Source organism: Eutrema salsugineum, unplaced genomic scaffold (assembly GCF_000478725.1).
Source record: "Eutrema salsugineum unplaced genomic scaffold, Eutsalg1_0 scaffold_7, whole genome shotgun sequence".
Taxonomy (NCBI): Eukaryota; Viridiplantae; Streptophyta; class Magnoliopsida; order Brassicales; family Brassicaceae; genus Eutrema; species Eutrema salsugineum.
Genome location: NW_006256486.1, coordinates 8,053,988 through 8,068,760, shown reverse-complemented (window position 1 = coordinate 8,068,760; position 14,773 = coordinate 8,053,988). Strand labels below are relative to the sequence as shown.

General features: G+C 41.9%; 1 non-coding gene across 1 annotated transcript; it reads right to left on the bottom strand.

Annotated features, from left to right (window-relative positions):
- Positions 1 to 11,107: 11,107 nt before the first annotated feature.
- LOC112083177 lies at positions 11,108 to 11,212 on the bottom strand. The gene has a single exon (XR_002897476.1). It is a non-coding gene; the product is annotated as a small nucleolar RNA R71 (small nucleolar RNA).
- Positions 11,213 to 14,773: the final 3,561 nt, after the last annotated feature.

Genomic DNA, 14,773 nt, shown 5'->3' with positions numbered 1-14,773 from the left:
TCGATGCTCTACTCAGACAGGAGACAATGGGCTCTTAGCTGAAGCAAGTGAAGGGTATAAGCTGTATCTGGACAATGCAAGAGAGCTGGGTCCTGAGACAAGGTATTTGGAGCTGGAACAAAGTGGTTCTGAGGTTTTTGCAATCAAAGGATCAGAAACCAGCCAAAGCGGCTTGGACCAGGATTGGAATGAGGCTGATGCACCCTCTGTTGAGCTCAAGCCTCTACCATCAGGGCTCAGGTATGCTTTCTTCGGCTTAAACTCCACATATCCTGTCATCATTAATGATAGCCTATTAGAGGATCAAGAGAGTGCATTGCTTAGTGAAATAAGAAAGTTCAGGAGAGCAATAGGGTATTCTTTGGCTGATATTAAAGGAATCTCTCCTGACATTTGCACCCACAGGATCCACCTAGAGGACCAATCTATGTCCTCTATTGAGCATCAACGACGACTTAACCCCAACCTTAGGGAAGTGGTTAAGAAGGAGATACTAAAACTTCTTGAGGCAGGGATAATTTACCCAATCTCTGACTCAAGATGGGTGTCTCCTGTTCATGTTGTGCCCAAGAAGGGTGGGATCACAGTGGTGAAAAACGATAAGGATGAACTCATAGCTCAAAGAACCATAACTGGCCATCGCATGTGCATTGACTATAGGAAATTGAATTCTGCTTCTAGAAAAGACCATTTCCCTTTACCATATATTGATCAAATGCTTGAAAGGTTAGCTAATCATCCTTATTATTGTTTTCTCGATGGGTACTCTAGATTTTTTCAAATTCCCATAGATCCAAGAGATCAAGAGAAAACCACATTCACTTGCCCTTATGGCACTTATGCTTATAGGAGAATGCCTTTCGGTTTATGTAATGAACCAGCAACTTTTCAAAGATGTATGATGCACATTTTCTCTGACATTATTGAAGAGAAAGTTGAGGTGTTCATGGATGACTTTAGTGTCTATGGCTCCTCCTTCTCGAATTGTCTCTCAAATTTGTCACAGGTTTTGGAGAGATGTGAGCAGCATAACTTGGTGTTGAACTGGGAGAAGTGCCACTTCATGGTGCAGGTAGGAATTGTTCTTGGGCACAAGATATCTGAGAAGGGCATAGAGGTTGATAGGGCAAAGGTGGAAGTGATGGTGAATCTGCAAACTCCCACCTCAGTTAAAGGGATAAGGAGTTTCCTTGGGCATGCAGGGTTTTATAGAAGATTTATCAAAGACTTCTCAAGAATTGCCAGGCCCTTGACAAGACTGTTGTGTAAAGAAGTGGATTTTATCTTTGATGCTGAATGTGAAGAAGCCTTCAAGTTGATCAAGGAGGCATTGGTTAGTGCATCAATAGTTCAGGCACCAGACTGGTCCCTTCCTTTTGAGGTCATGACAGATGCATCTGATTTTGCTGTTGGAGCAGTGCTTGGGCAAAAGAAAGACAAGAAGCTACATGTCATCTACTATGCCAGTAGAACACTTGACTCTGCACAAGAGAAGTATGCTACTACTGAGAAGGAAATGCTGGCAATAGTCTTTGCCTTTGATAAGTTCAGAAGTTACCTGGTGGGATCAAAAGTCATTGTATATACTGATCATGCAGCCCTCAGGTATTTGATGACCAAGAAAGATGCCAAGCCAAGGCTGTTAAGATGGGTTTTGTTGCTCCAAGAGTTTGATATGGAGGTGCTTGATAAGAAGGGGATTGAGAATGGGGCTGCAGACCATTTCTCAAGGCTGAGGATTGAAGAAAAAGTCCCCATAGATGATGCTTTGCCTGAAGAGTCTCTGATGGTGCTCCATTCCTACTTGGAGTTTGAGGAAGTAGAGAGCATTCAAGAAAGGATGATGCCTTGGTTTGCAGACATAGTGAATTATCTTGCATGTGGGGTGGAGCCTCCTGAATTAGATGCTTACAAGAGGAAGAAGTTCTTCAGAGATGTCCAGAGATACCATTGGGATGAGCCCTACCTCTATGTTCTGAACAAAGATCAGCTGTATAGAAGGTGTCTTGCTGAAGAGGAGATGCAACCTGTGTTGCAAGAGTGTCATGGTTCTGCTTTTGGAGGTCACATGGGGGCATTCAAGACTGTGGCAAAGTTCTTTAGAGTGGGTTTTGGTGGCCTACAATGTTCAAAGATGCTCAGTTGGTGGTTTCAGCATGTGATGCCTGTCAGAGGCATGTGAACATATCAAAGAGGAGTGAGATGCCTCAAAACCCCATTCTAGAAGTTGAGATCTTTGATTGCTGGGGATTGACTTTATGGGACCCTTCATTTCATCCTATGGGAATCAGTATATACTTGTTGCTGTGGACTATGTGTCCAAATGGGTTGAGGCCATTGCTTCCCCTAACAATGATTCCAAGGTTGTAGTGAAGCTGTTCAAGAGCATTATCTTCCCAAGATTTGGTGTTCCAAGGGTTGTTATCTCTGATGGAGGATCTCATTTTGTGAACAAGACTTTGGAGGATTTGTTGAGAAAGCATGGAGTGAAACACAAGGTGGCTACTCCTTATCATCCTCAAACTAGTGGCCAGGTTGAAGTATCCAATAGACAGATCAAAGCCATTCTTGAGAGGACTGTTAGCTCAAGCAGAAAAGATTGGAGCAAAAGGCTAGATGATTCATTGTGGGCTTACAGAACTGCCTTTAAAACTCCTATTGGGACATCACCTTTCAATCTGCTATATGGGAAGAGCTACCACCTTCCTGTTGAGCTGGAGTACAAGGCTTTGTGGGCTGTTAAGTTGCTGAACTTTGATATCAAGACAGCTCAAGAGAAAAGGGTCATGCAACTCCATGAACTTGAGGAGATCAGGCTTGAGGCTTTTGAGAGCTCAAAGATCTATAAGGAAAAGACAAAAGCCTTACATGATCAAAAGATTCTGAAAAGGGAGTTCAAGGATGGTGATTTGGTGTTGCTGTTCAACTCTAGACTTAAGTTGTTTCTAGGAAAGCTTAAGTCTAGGTGGTCTGGACCTTTCAAAATTCTTGAAGTGAGACCCTATGGTGCCATTGTCTTAGAAGGGAAGAATGGTCAAGAATTTGTGGTGAATGGACAGAGAATCAAGCATTACTTAGTTTCACAAGGGAAAGAGGAAGCTACATCAGTTCCTCTTCTTGATCCACCAGCATGTTAAACAGGTTTCCAAAGTCAAACTTAGAGACTTTAAACAAAGTGCTCTTGGGAGACACCCCAAGCTTATCCTTTGTAAATATGCTTTTGATCTTTTTATTCCTTTCTTTTTATGTTTTAGGATGTTTTGATGGGTTTGTTTAGTGTCTACAGGTTATAGGTTTGAGTCTGAACCCTTGGAAAGTGAATGCAAAATGAAAAGAGAGGGAGGAATGGAGACAAGCTTGTGCTCGGCCTTTGACATGGGCTCCGGCTACGGTCAGAAACCAGGGCGTGGCAGGAGTTTTAGTCAAGCCACGAGTATGAATCACGGCCTGGAGACATGGAACGTAAGAGACCGTGGCAAGAGGAATAGAGGAATGAACAAGGCTCGTACATTGCCACGGTTGAGTTGCCACGGGAAGGATCAAGACCGTGGCAAAGTAAAAAGAAGTGCACTTGGTTCGGTGATTGACACGGGATGGCAGACACGAGTGAAGAACCTGGCCGTGGCAAAGTAAATGGTGCACAACTTTGATTCGGACTTTGACACGAGGAGTTGCCACGGGAAGACGAGATGACCACGGCAAAGAAATAAAGCATGAGCATCCATTCGGTGCATGACACGGCTACAAGGCACGGGTTCAAGACCAGGCCGTGGCAAAATCAAAGGTGGAGTGAGCAACATTCGGAGATTGCCACGGTTTAGTTGCCACGGTTAGAGACCAGGCCGTGGCAAAATCAAGAAGAGATGTCCATCATTCGGAGATTGCCACGGTTTATTTGCCACGGGATGAGGATTAGACCGTGGCAAAGCAAGGTGAAAAGGCCAACGTTCGGTGTTTGCCACGGTCTAGTTGCCACGGCCACACCAAGACCGCGGCAAAGAAGAGACACAAATTCGGTTCTTGCCACGACCACGTGACACGGTCAACCAGGCGCGACCAAATTTGAATTTCAGTTGACCGTACGGACGTTGACCGGTCAACAGACTCGCCAAGACAGCTGTTCCCCACCTCTCCTTCTTCTTCATCGCGAGTTTGCTCCTTTCTCTCCATTCTTGGACTTTAAACTTTCATATCTTTCTCGTTACTGCATCAAATTGAGAAATTCCAACTGCATTGAACTCGTAATCCTGTCTACTTTCTTGCTGCACATTCGTTTTTCACTCGAAACTTGAAGATTCCAAGGTATTTAATCTGTTAAAACTCACCTTTTCCATGCTTTAGAGTACTGTTCATGAACAGAAAAACAAATGGAATCGATTTTAATGGGCTTCTTGATACCTTGGAATCATTTTGTGAGTATTGTGCAAGTAGAATGGATAGGGATTTCATGGATCTTGCTTGAGAATAACCTGTTCTTGGAATTTTTGAGAATTTTTTTCATGAAATTCATCAAGTGTGTCGATTTTTTTTAGAAATTGTGTTTAAAGCTGAACTCTTTGTGTGCATTGCTTCTTGCCATTGCTCTGAGTTTACTGAGTTTTTATCAGCTTAAAACACATTCGGTTTAAAGAAATCGATTTGTGCCACTCATGAACTTGGTCAATTTTTGGGAAATTTTTGTTGTTCTCTTGCCTTGGTTGCTTACATCTGTTTGAGAAAATCCAGGATGGCAGGAACAAAAAGACAAGCAGCCATGGATAAAGCCAAAAAGGAGAAAGCCGGAGCTTCAGAGGATCAGATTATGCCTTTTGGGCATAAGGTTTTCAAGAAACAAAACAAACAGAGGAAGCCAAAGGATCCAGCTGAAAAGAAAGCAAAAAGTGTGGCTGCACCAAAGAAAACAAAGGCCTCTACTTCAAAAACTTCTGGTAACGAGCTGGCATTGGTTGAGGTCGCTCACAGGACAGGAAAAGAAGTGGCTGTGGTTGAGGATGAAGAAGGAACAGAGAGTGATCCTGAAACAGCATTGAAGCGGGTTAAGAAAGCAAAGTCAAGTTCTGAGGACAGAGAACCAACTTTTGATGACTACTTTGCTATGTTCAGGGGTGCAAAAGTGCAGCAAACCAAGTTCCCTGATATGGAGCTGCTGAGGAAGATGGGAATTCTTGAAGAGGTTCAGCTCATTTTCAACAACATGGGGTTTGGTGGATTCTTTGAGATGAGAGATGTGGCTCATGATGGTGTTACACAAGAGTTTCTTACATCCCTTCAAGTATGTGGATATGGCCCAAGAGATGCAAGAATCAATGAGGGCAATGGTCTTGGACACATATAGTTCACAATAGATGGTGTACAACACCATTTAAGCTTCAAGGAACTAGATGAGATCTTTGCTTTTCCAAGACCTGCACAAGAAGAGACAGTGAAGTTCACATACCCTGATCACATGATCACTGACTTGTGGGATACAATTGCTTTTGGGAGCTTCAGAGGAGGAAGATGCAAGAGTTCATGGATAAGAAACCCAGCAATCCGCTATGCTCACAAGGTGCTTTGCCAAATGTTCTTTACCAAGCACAATGATGGAGTGGTGCATCTAGCTGACATGGAGCTATTGGGTATGGTTCTTCATCCTCTCATCAGTCACTTGAAGAGCAAGAGAGAGTTTCGCCTCCCACGTTACATCCCATCTAGTGGTGCATTCTTGGCACGCCAAATGCTGATTTACAAGGACATTGCTTGGAGTGAGGGTAAAAGGAAGAAGCTCACTAAGTTGCACAATGGATGGCTAGTGACAAAGATTCTGAAAGCAAGAGGCTTTGTCTTTGATGATGTTGAGGTCAGGCCTGAGTTGATTGATGAAGTTACCCTCACCAAGGTTGGGTTTTTAAAAGAAAGCAATGGTGAACACTTCTTGTACACCTTCAAGCTCTTGCAAAATGAAAAGGTTCATGTTCTGTTGCCACACCCAGCCATCACCACTCTCACGGAAAGGCACAATGTCTCTTTTATTGTCCTAAAAGATCAGCTCTACAACCCAGCCATTCACCCTCCAATTCCCAAATGCAAAAAGACCGCTTGTTCTAAGGGTAAAGAGCCAGTTGAAGAGCAGAGCACAACAGCCGGTTGCGAGAATGAGGAGCCAAGAGATTTTGAAAGAAGGATGGGAGCAGGGAGATATCTCTTTGATCCTTACTTTTGGGGTGAGCCTGATTATCACACCAGGAAGCTGTATACCAGAGTTGACAGCCTTCAGAAATGGTGCAAATGGCAAGACAAAACGATCCACAAGCTCGTTGACTGTGTTAGGCAGCTTAAGAAGAAGGTTAAGAAGCTCACAGCTCCAGCCACCTCACCCAAACAAGATGCAAGAGAAGATGTGGGAGAAAGCTCAGCTGCTCATGACCTTGTGCTACCACCAGGAAAAGAAGATTGGGTGAACCCAGCAACTGTGTTCTTACCAGACTCACCTAAGAGAATATCACTTTAAGAATTCGGTTCACTGCCCTAGTTTCTAGTTCTTTGCTGCATGTAAATAAGAATGAAATCAAGACTGATCCATGCTTTGAACTTGTTGAGTGAATCAAGCTTTGAATAGTCCAGCCTTATCTAAGTGAGAACCTTAATTTGACAATCTAATTATCATTGCTTGTGCATTTCATTGTGAACTCATGGCTACCCTCAAAATACTTGAGCTCTCTTATCCCTTTTACCACTCTTTGCTAGCTCAAGTAGCTGTTCTCACACCTTGAGACAGTTCCACACCTTTAACCAAACCTTCCTTGAAGCCTGAAACACTATAGTGAGAAATGTGAGGCCTTTTTCTGAATAAACTTGACAGAAAGTGTTGGGTTTAGGGCGACAAGAGTAGGGTCTCATGTAGATCTAGCTCAACATCATGAGTCTAGAACAGGCTAGGAAGAGTTCTTGAGAAACATTGAGTGTGTGAGATGAGAACCAGGGGTTGGAAAAGAAAAGAAAGAGGTTTGGGGTCTGCTGTGTAAAGAAAGAAAAAGCTCTTGTGTTTTGAAAAAGAAAGTCTAGCCTCTAAGTAAAAAGAAAAGAAAAGAAGCCAAAAAGGCTCAAGTGATTGAAAAGAAAAGAAAAGAGGCTAGAAAGTGTGTTATGAGAAAGTGCTAAGTGTAATATTCAGACCCCAAAACCTGAATCTAAGATGAAAAGATGAATCCCCTGGTGAGAAAGAAAGAATGAGAGTGAAGTGAGGAGAGGGTTAACAAGGCAATGCATGTCTTGAGAGAGGAGTAGCTAGGATGTGATCTTCATGGAAGTAGAGTTAAGGTGAAAGTCCAATTTGGGGCATTGGGTAGATGGGATTCTGCTCTTGTATGCACCAGTTGCCTTTTACCCTTAGCATTCTGTTAAAGTTTATTCCTTCTTGAGTGATCCCTTGAGCTGAATGGAAACCAATGCATTAAATGAGATCATCTTTGTCTCATAACCCTGTCCCAAGACAAGTGAGTTCACATGATTTGCATAAGCATGATTCACATGAGCTTTAATGAATGTCAAAAGGTTGGAACTATGGCTGGTTGTGAAAAACTTGAGCTTGAGCTTGATTCATTCATTGATAAGTATGGCTAAAGTTTTGTGAGTAATCTTGTTTGCAATGCATCTTAGAACTAGCAACTAGGACAGTGAGCCTTGAATTCTTTTAGTGATACACTCTCTCATTAAGGAATATGAACTCCCAATGCATACAACCTCTTTCTCTCATTTGCTCTTTTTGCTTAAGGACAAGCAAAGGACAAGTGTGGGGGAGTTGATATGTTCATAATTTGCACATTTAGGTTGCATAATTCATTCTAAATCATGTTTTATTCCATGCATTTTAGGTCCTTAGGGTTTTTTTTAGAACTTAGGAGATGCATTAGGTCCCAATGAGTCTTTGCATGTTTTGAGTGTTTATCAGGTGTATTTGGAGCTGAAAAGATGAATCCAGGAGGTGGAATGGTGATCAAAGCTTGAAAAGTGGTAAAATTGGGTTGTTGGAGGTTATCGGCCATTCTCGCGCACCAGGAAGATTTTTACCGGCCATTTTCATGTACCGCGGGTAGACTTTACCGGCCATTTTCATGTACCGCGAGTGAAGTGCATCGGCCAAAATCTCCGGGTGCAAATACATTTCCGAAATCGCCTGTCCGGGAAACCTTCCGGTCCGATTCAGATGTCGGGTGCTTCATAGAAGTTGGTGAGGATTGGATCACGGATTCATAGCAAGTAAAATCATGGAATTCGGACGCGTGAGCAGAAAGTTAAGCTCGTCGGAAGAAACCCCTGTCTCGCTGATGTTTTGAACCAAGCCGATAAGCTCTGAAGAATGTGAAAGACGGTGCATTTCCAGGCCGATTCAATTTCCGGGGCCTTCATGAGAATCAGAGACATTTGAGTCCTCTTTCGAGAACATCCGAGATAATTCAGTTCAGAGCTATGAGCAGGAAGATACGGTCTCCGGAATGGACATATGTATAGAGGGCTCTCTCTGATCGTATAAATGCATTGCAAAGATAAGTTTTCCACTTCCCAAGCACCGAAGCTTCCTTCACCAAAGTTCGAGATATATGAGTCCTCTATCCTCTGCAACCGGAATCACTCAATTCGGACACGTATTTCGTGAGTTACACTCTCCGGAATGCAAAGTAGTCCAGACAGCCCTGAATGACTAAGTTAAACATGCCGCGATGGAATGCCACGGTCCACACTTGGCCGTGGCGACTTTTGCACACCCTCGGCGAGTGACACGATCCTCATGCCATGCTCTACACTTGACCGTGGTAAACACACACTTGGCTGGGAGGAACTTTGCAAGCATTCGGCGATTGACACGGCCTGAATGCCACGGTCTGGGGGTTGACCGTGGCAACTTCTGCAAACCTTCGGCGATTGGCACGAGCTTCATGCCACGGTCTGGGACTTGACCGTGGCAAAAAAAAAATTTGCTGGGGGCAACTTTTACACAGCTTTGGGTTTTGACACGGTTTGAATGCCACGGTCTGGGACTTGACCGTGGCAAACAAATACTTGGCTGGGAAGGATTTTACATGCATGCGGGTTTTGACACGGTCTGGGGCTTGACCATGGCAACTTTTGCACATATTCGGCGTTTGACACGATGACTTGCCACGGGTTTCGGACGAGGCTTGATCAGACTGTGGCATCAAAAGGCAGCCAAGAACACGCGAGAAAGCTTTGACACGGTCAGGTTGCCACGGCCACACCAAGAACACAACAGACCGTGGCAAACCCATCTTCACCCATCAAGGCCGGGTCAGTACCTGGTTTGTTCCGGGTTGACCCGGTTCGCCCAAGACTCCTATATATTGTTTTTAGACCTAATTTGGAGAACACTTTTTATCCACTTTTAGTTTCTTTTCCCCTTTTTGTGAAAAACCACTTGATACACCTTGTTTTTAGAGTTTAATATCGATTTGGAGTTTCTTTTCATCTTGTTCCATCATTTCTTATCATCAAATCACACTTCTAATCATGATTAACAACACATCTTGCAAAGGATCTAGTGTGTTGATCATGATTAGTGAGTAAATCCACATTAAGGTCTTAGATATGTAGATTAGGGTGCTTAAGTGGTAGATTAGTGAGCTTAGGGGTTAGCTCATGCATATTCCATTCTCTACAACTTGTTCTCTATGCTAGATCCATACAAATCATATGTGGTCTAGATTCTGGGCATTTCATGCACCAAAAGTGTTTGATGAAATGCCTGAACCAAAGTTGTTAGAGGTTTAAGTGTTATTCATCATGGAAATGATTGTTTATATGCTTAAATGACAGATTAGACTGATTCTTAATGCTTGTTAACTCATGTTTCACTGATGATGATTGGGTTAGAAACTGTTTTAGCATATGAGTTAATACCTTCATGAGAGGATTAACTTATTTAAAGATGTTTATGTTGAATGGTTTGCTTGATCATATGATTCATTAGCTAATTAGTTTATCACTTAAGGCACCCTAATCCACTATCATGTCTAAGACCTTTCTCATTATCATTCATACATTCTCATCATTTGTCATTGCTTAGTTCTTTTTTAATCATTTCACTAGTCTTTAATCCTGTTTAAGTTTGTAGTTGTCTCTAGATTAATCAAAACCCACTCTTGTTTGCTTGAATTAAGAACTTGATCACATAGTTTAGTGTCTAACACCACATCTGGATTGATAAACCTCTTTGTGCTACTTTGACAAGGAGATTGATAGCCCTGAGACCCTAAAAAGTATTATCTATCAATTTTCGAGTTCTGCTGGAGATTTTCTAACTCCTCTTTTTATCTTTGCTTTCTTTGCTCACAGGTGCATGAAAACTAGGAGAGATCTTGACGAAATCGTATTGCCCTTAGACGAGATTGACAAGCACGAAATAGCACGTAGGAAACTCAGACGAAGAACGCTCAAGACGGCCAATCCTAATGCCCATCGGGAAAATCTTTTAAATCTTGATCAGGAGGATCACATTGGAGATGATGGCCGTGAATCAGTTCATGGTGACGACCTAGATGCTGCTCATGAAGAAGATGGACAGCCACAACTCGATGAAGAGGGAAACCGAATCCCTCTAAATCCTGCTCAAATTGCTGAAAATCAAAGGACACAAGACCAGGCCGATGCTGAAGGAAGAAGGAATGATGAAAACATTGTTCCACCAGTTTTTAGAGAAGCCAATCGACCAATACAACTTGCCAATCCTGTGAAAAGACAGCCTTGGTATAGACTCATTGCCGATTTTGATGCACCTCACCAACACTTTCAAAATCGATCACCTATTCAAATCCATGTTCCAAGAGAAAATCATGAGATAAAACCTCAGATTGTCTCTTTGTTGAAGCAGAACCAATTTCATGGAATCTCTACTGAGCATCCAATGGATCACATTGATCTTTTGAAGAAATCTCTGCAATGGTGAGAACAACTCTCTAAGTGATAAAGCTTTTAGACTATGTGAAGTGTAAGCTTTTTCCTTTCTCTCTAAGTGATAAAGCTTTTAGATGGTTGAAATTTGGTTCTATTACTTCATGGGAAGAATGCAAGTCAGCTTTCCTGAACCACTTCTATACCAAGTCAAGATCAAACCAGCTGAGAAACAAGATACAAAGTTTCCAACAAGGCCCAATAGAATCATCCTATGAAGCCTGGGAGCGTTCAAGGAGTATGAGAGAGACTGCCCTCATCATGGTTTCTCTGGAGAAACCCGTCTAAGGACCTTATACAGAGGACTTCAGCAGAAGTATTAACTTTCTCTTGACACTGCCAGCAATGGAGATTTAGGTTCAAAAACCATACCACAATGGAGAGCACTCATCGAACATCTAGCTGTAGCTAACTGCAACAACAACCCTGAGTATGACAGATCAAAGAAGACTATCACTAGTCATGAATCAAGGGAGATTGTTGAGCTAAAAAGCATGGTAAGTCAACTTCTTAAGTCTCAAAACAAGAATATACATGCTTGTGATATTGCTGTAGGAAATGAAGAAAATGGAAGATATGAAGAAGATGGCATGTACCAAGAGGAAGAAGTCAATTTTATGGGAGCCCACACATATCATAATCGATGTAGTCCAGGCTTCAACAACAACTTTAGGAATTCTGGTGCCAACTTCAACAATCTATCATACAGAAATCAAGGAGCCAAAAATCAGCCCTATCCACAGCAGTTTTCAAGGAGTTTTCAAAACAAGTTTCAAGGTGGAAACTATGGAGGAAGAAACTTCCAACAAAGACCAGCATTCAATCCTCAACAAGCACAGACCAGCTCATTAGAAGCAACCCTTTCCCAGCTAAGTAATCAGGTAAAATCGCTTGAACAGACTATGATGCAGACTACTCAAGGCAATGAGAAGTCATTCAGGAAAATGGGGGTGAAGATCGATTGTATCTACACTGGTTTGAATGGGAAGTTCGAATCTCTTGCAACTCATGTCAAAAAGTTGGAACATCAGATAAGTCAAACAGCAGATTCATTGAAGAGACAACCAGGAGTTTTACCAGGAAGAGTAGAAGATAACCCAAAGAAGTTCTGCAATGCTATGACAGCGGTTTTGGAAGAAGAGCCTCTCGCAGACTCTAAGGGGAGATTGACGCCTAGAACTCTCATAAAGAACTCTGAAACCGAGCATGAGAGAAACCGGGTCATTTCAGTTAAGGTACCCAAACGCTTGCCTGACCAAAGACTCAAAAAGTCTAAGGATCCAAGGCGTTTCTCATTCACTTGTTCAATCTTTGGAATTGAATTTTCAGATTGTTTATGTGATTCTGGTGCTAATGTGAATGTCATGTCAAAATCTGTTGCTGAGAAACTTGGTATAGGCACATTTGTCCCATCTCCAGTGAGGATAATCTTTGGTGATTCATCTCAAAAGAGAACACAAGGAATGATCCAGGATTTGCCACTGATCATTGGAAACAAAACAATCCCAGCTGATTTTCAAGTTTTTGAGATGGACAAGGAAAAAGACAGACTTTTTTGATATTTGGTCGCCCATTCTTAGCTACTGTAGGGTCTGTTATTGACCATGTAAATCGCTGTTTAGTTTTCTTAAATGTGGACAGGAGAAAGTTCTATAAGACCACACCAGGCCAAGCTCCAAATCAAAAAGACAAGGACAAGGAGAAGGTGTTGGAGGACAAGAAGGAACTAAAAGCACTTACATCTAGGCAATTTGGGAACATCAAGATAGTGGTGCCACCAGACATCAGCAAGGCAAAGGAGAAAAATCTTGAAGGAATTGTTGAGAAGACAAAATATGTCCTCAAGGATGCAAAAATACTTAAGAAAGGAAAACAGATTGTGATTCAAGATGAAGGAAATCCAAAGTTCAGGCTAAGAAGGACCACAAGGACTCTTAATTCAAGGGGTCCTGTCTCTTCTTCCCAATCCTAATCCTGCCAAGAGTCTAGCTAAAAGACTTTAAACAAAAGCGCTTAATCGGAGGCAACCCATTTGGTATGATTTTCTTTTCTTTTTATTTATTTTCTATTTGATTTCTTTTCTTTTTATGCATTTCAGGCTTTAATAAAACCCAGAAAAACCAAAACATTAAAAAAACCAGAAAATACAAACAGATAGGCTGAAAAAGCAGGAAAACGGGAGAAACCGGGAACTCCCGGAGGCATCTGCCGCGGCCGCGATCAATCCAACCGCGGCCGACCCATCATTTACTGCAGCCCGCATCCACTCAGCCGCGGCCCAACTCGACTTCACTGCAGGGGCGCGCGCCTGGCCCGCAGCCGGCCTTGGTTTGGTCACCAGGCAAGTTTTCCCTATTTCTCGTAAACCAGAACTTCAATTTCCTGTTTTATTACAGGATTTAACCGGGAAATTCTCGAAGCATAATTTCCCTGTTAAACACGCCAGGTAAGTCTTCTAAACTTTTAAAAATAAAATTTTCTTAGGAATAACACATTTTTAAAAGAAAAATAAAATTTAAAAAGATTAAAAAGATCTTTTCTCTTCATCTTCCCCAACAAGCTTGGAGATGTAGAGAAAAAGACAGATTTCAAACTTGACAAACCCTTTCCAAATTTTCGAACATATCTCACTCTGTTTCAAAGGAGATTTCAAATCTATCATCACATAACACTTTCATCAAGGTATGAGATCAAATTTCTCACTTTTTCTTAAGAACTTGGATTTAGGGTTTTCTTAGAATGAGTAGAAATTCACCTTAGGATGATTGGAAACTGTCTTTGGACTTAAGGCTAGACTACTGGGTAGTTTAATTGCATGATTAAACACTTAGACCATAGAAATTTGAAATTTTCGAAAATCTGAGATTTGAGACTTTGAGCAAATCGAAATTTAGAGATCTGTTTGATTCAGCTTTGCAAATCTAGATTGTTTGGTTCTTGTTGATAGAAAACTAGATTAGATTACATGTGAGTGAGCATAAAACAACATCCTGATTCAGAAATCTCATGTGTTGAACATCAATATATCAAAACTTGACCAGAAATTCTTAGAATTTGTAATGTATGATGCATTTACAGCTTGTTTGTCATGATAATGTGTTTGTGATATCTCTATAAAAACATTGTTCATAAAAAAATCATTACCAAAGCAGCTTGATTTATCCTTTGTCTCGAGAATCTCATTTTTTCAGGTCATGGATCTCTCTCAAGTTCGACTGATTCGAACTAAGACGAGCCCTCATGCGAAAAAGCCTCATTCGCACGAGACATATGATGCATTGAACGACACACAACTGAGTGAAGATGAGCCTCTATCCACCTCCATTACCGCGCAAATAAGAATCTTTTCAAGAAAGATTGAGCAGACCTCCATTCAGCTATCTTTCCCAAGAAGAGTCAAGTCTTCCTCTAAGCGAAAAGTGAAGTTTGTTGGTAAAGTTATTGACCCAGACATCGATTACTTGGCACAGCTTGAGAAGCTGAAGATCAAGCCAACTCCAGCAATTGACTACTCAACTCTTGAGATGCTTGGAATCGGAGAAGATGTGATATGGTATCATGATTGGCTTGGAATGAGATCATTCATGGAGCAGAACTTTCAGACCTATGAGAACCACACCAAGGAGTTCCTTGCATCAGCTACTTTGAGCTCAAGAAGAGAGCTACTCCTAGGGCTCTAGATGGCACACTCTCCTTCTCTGTTGGAGGTCATCCTTACTTTCTTACCATCTTAGAGATATGTGATGCTTTGAAGTTGCCTTATTGTGATAAGATTGCATTGGAGTAGGATCCAGATAAGGATCTTTGGAAGCTGATGGGTTATGGAGTT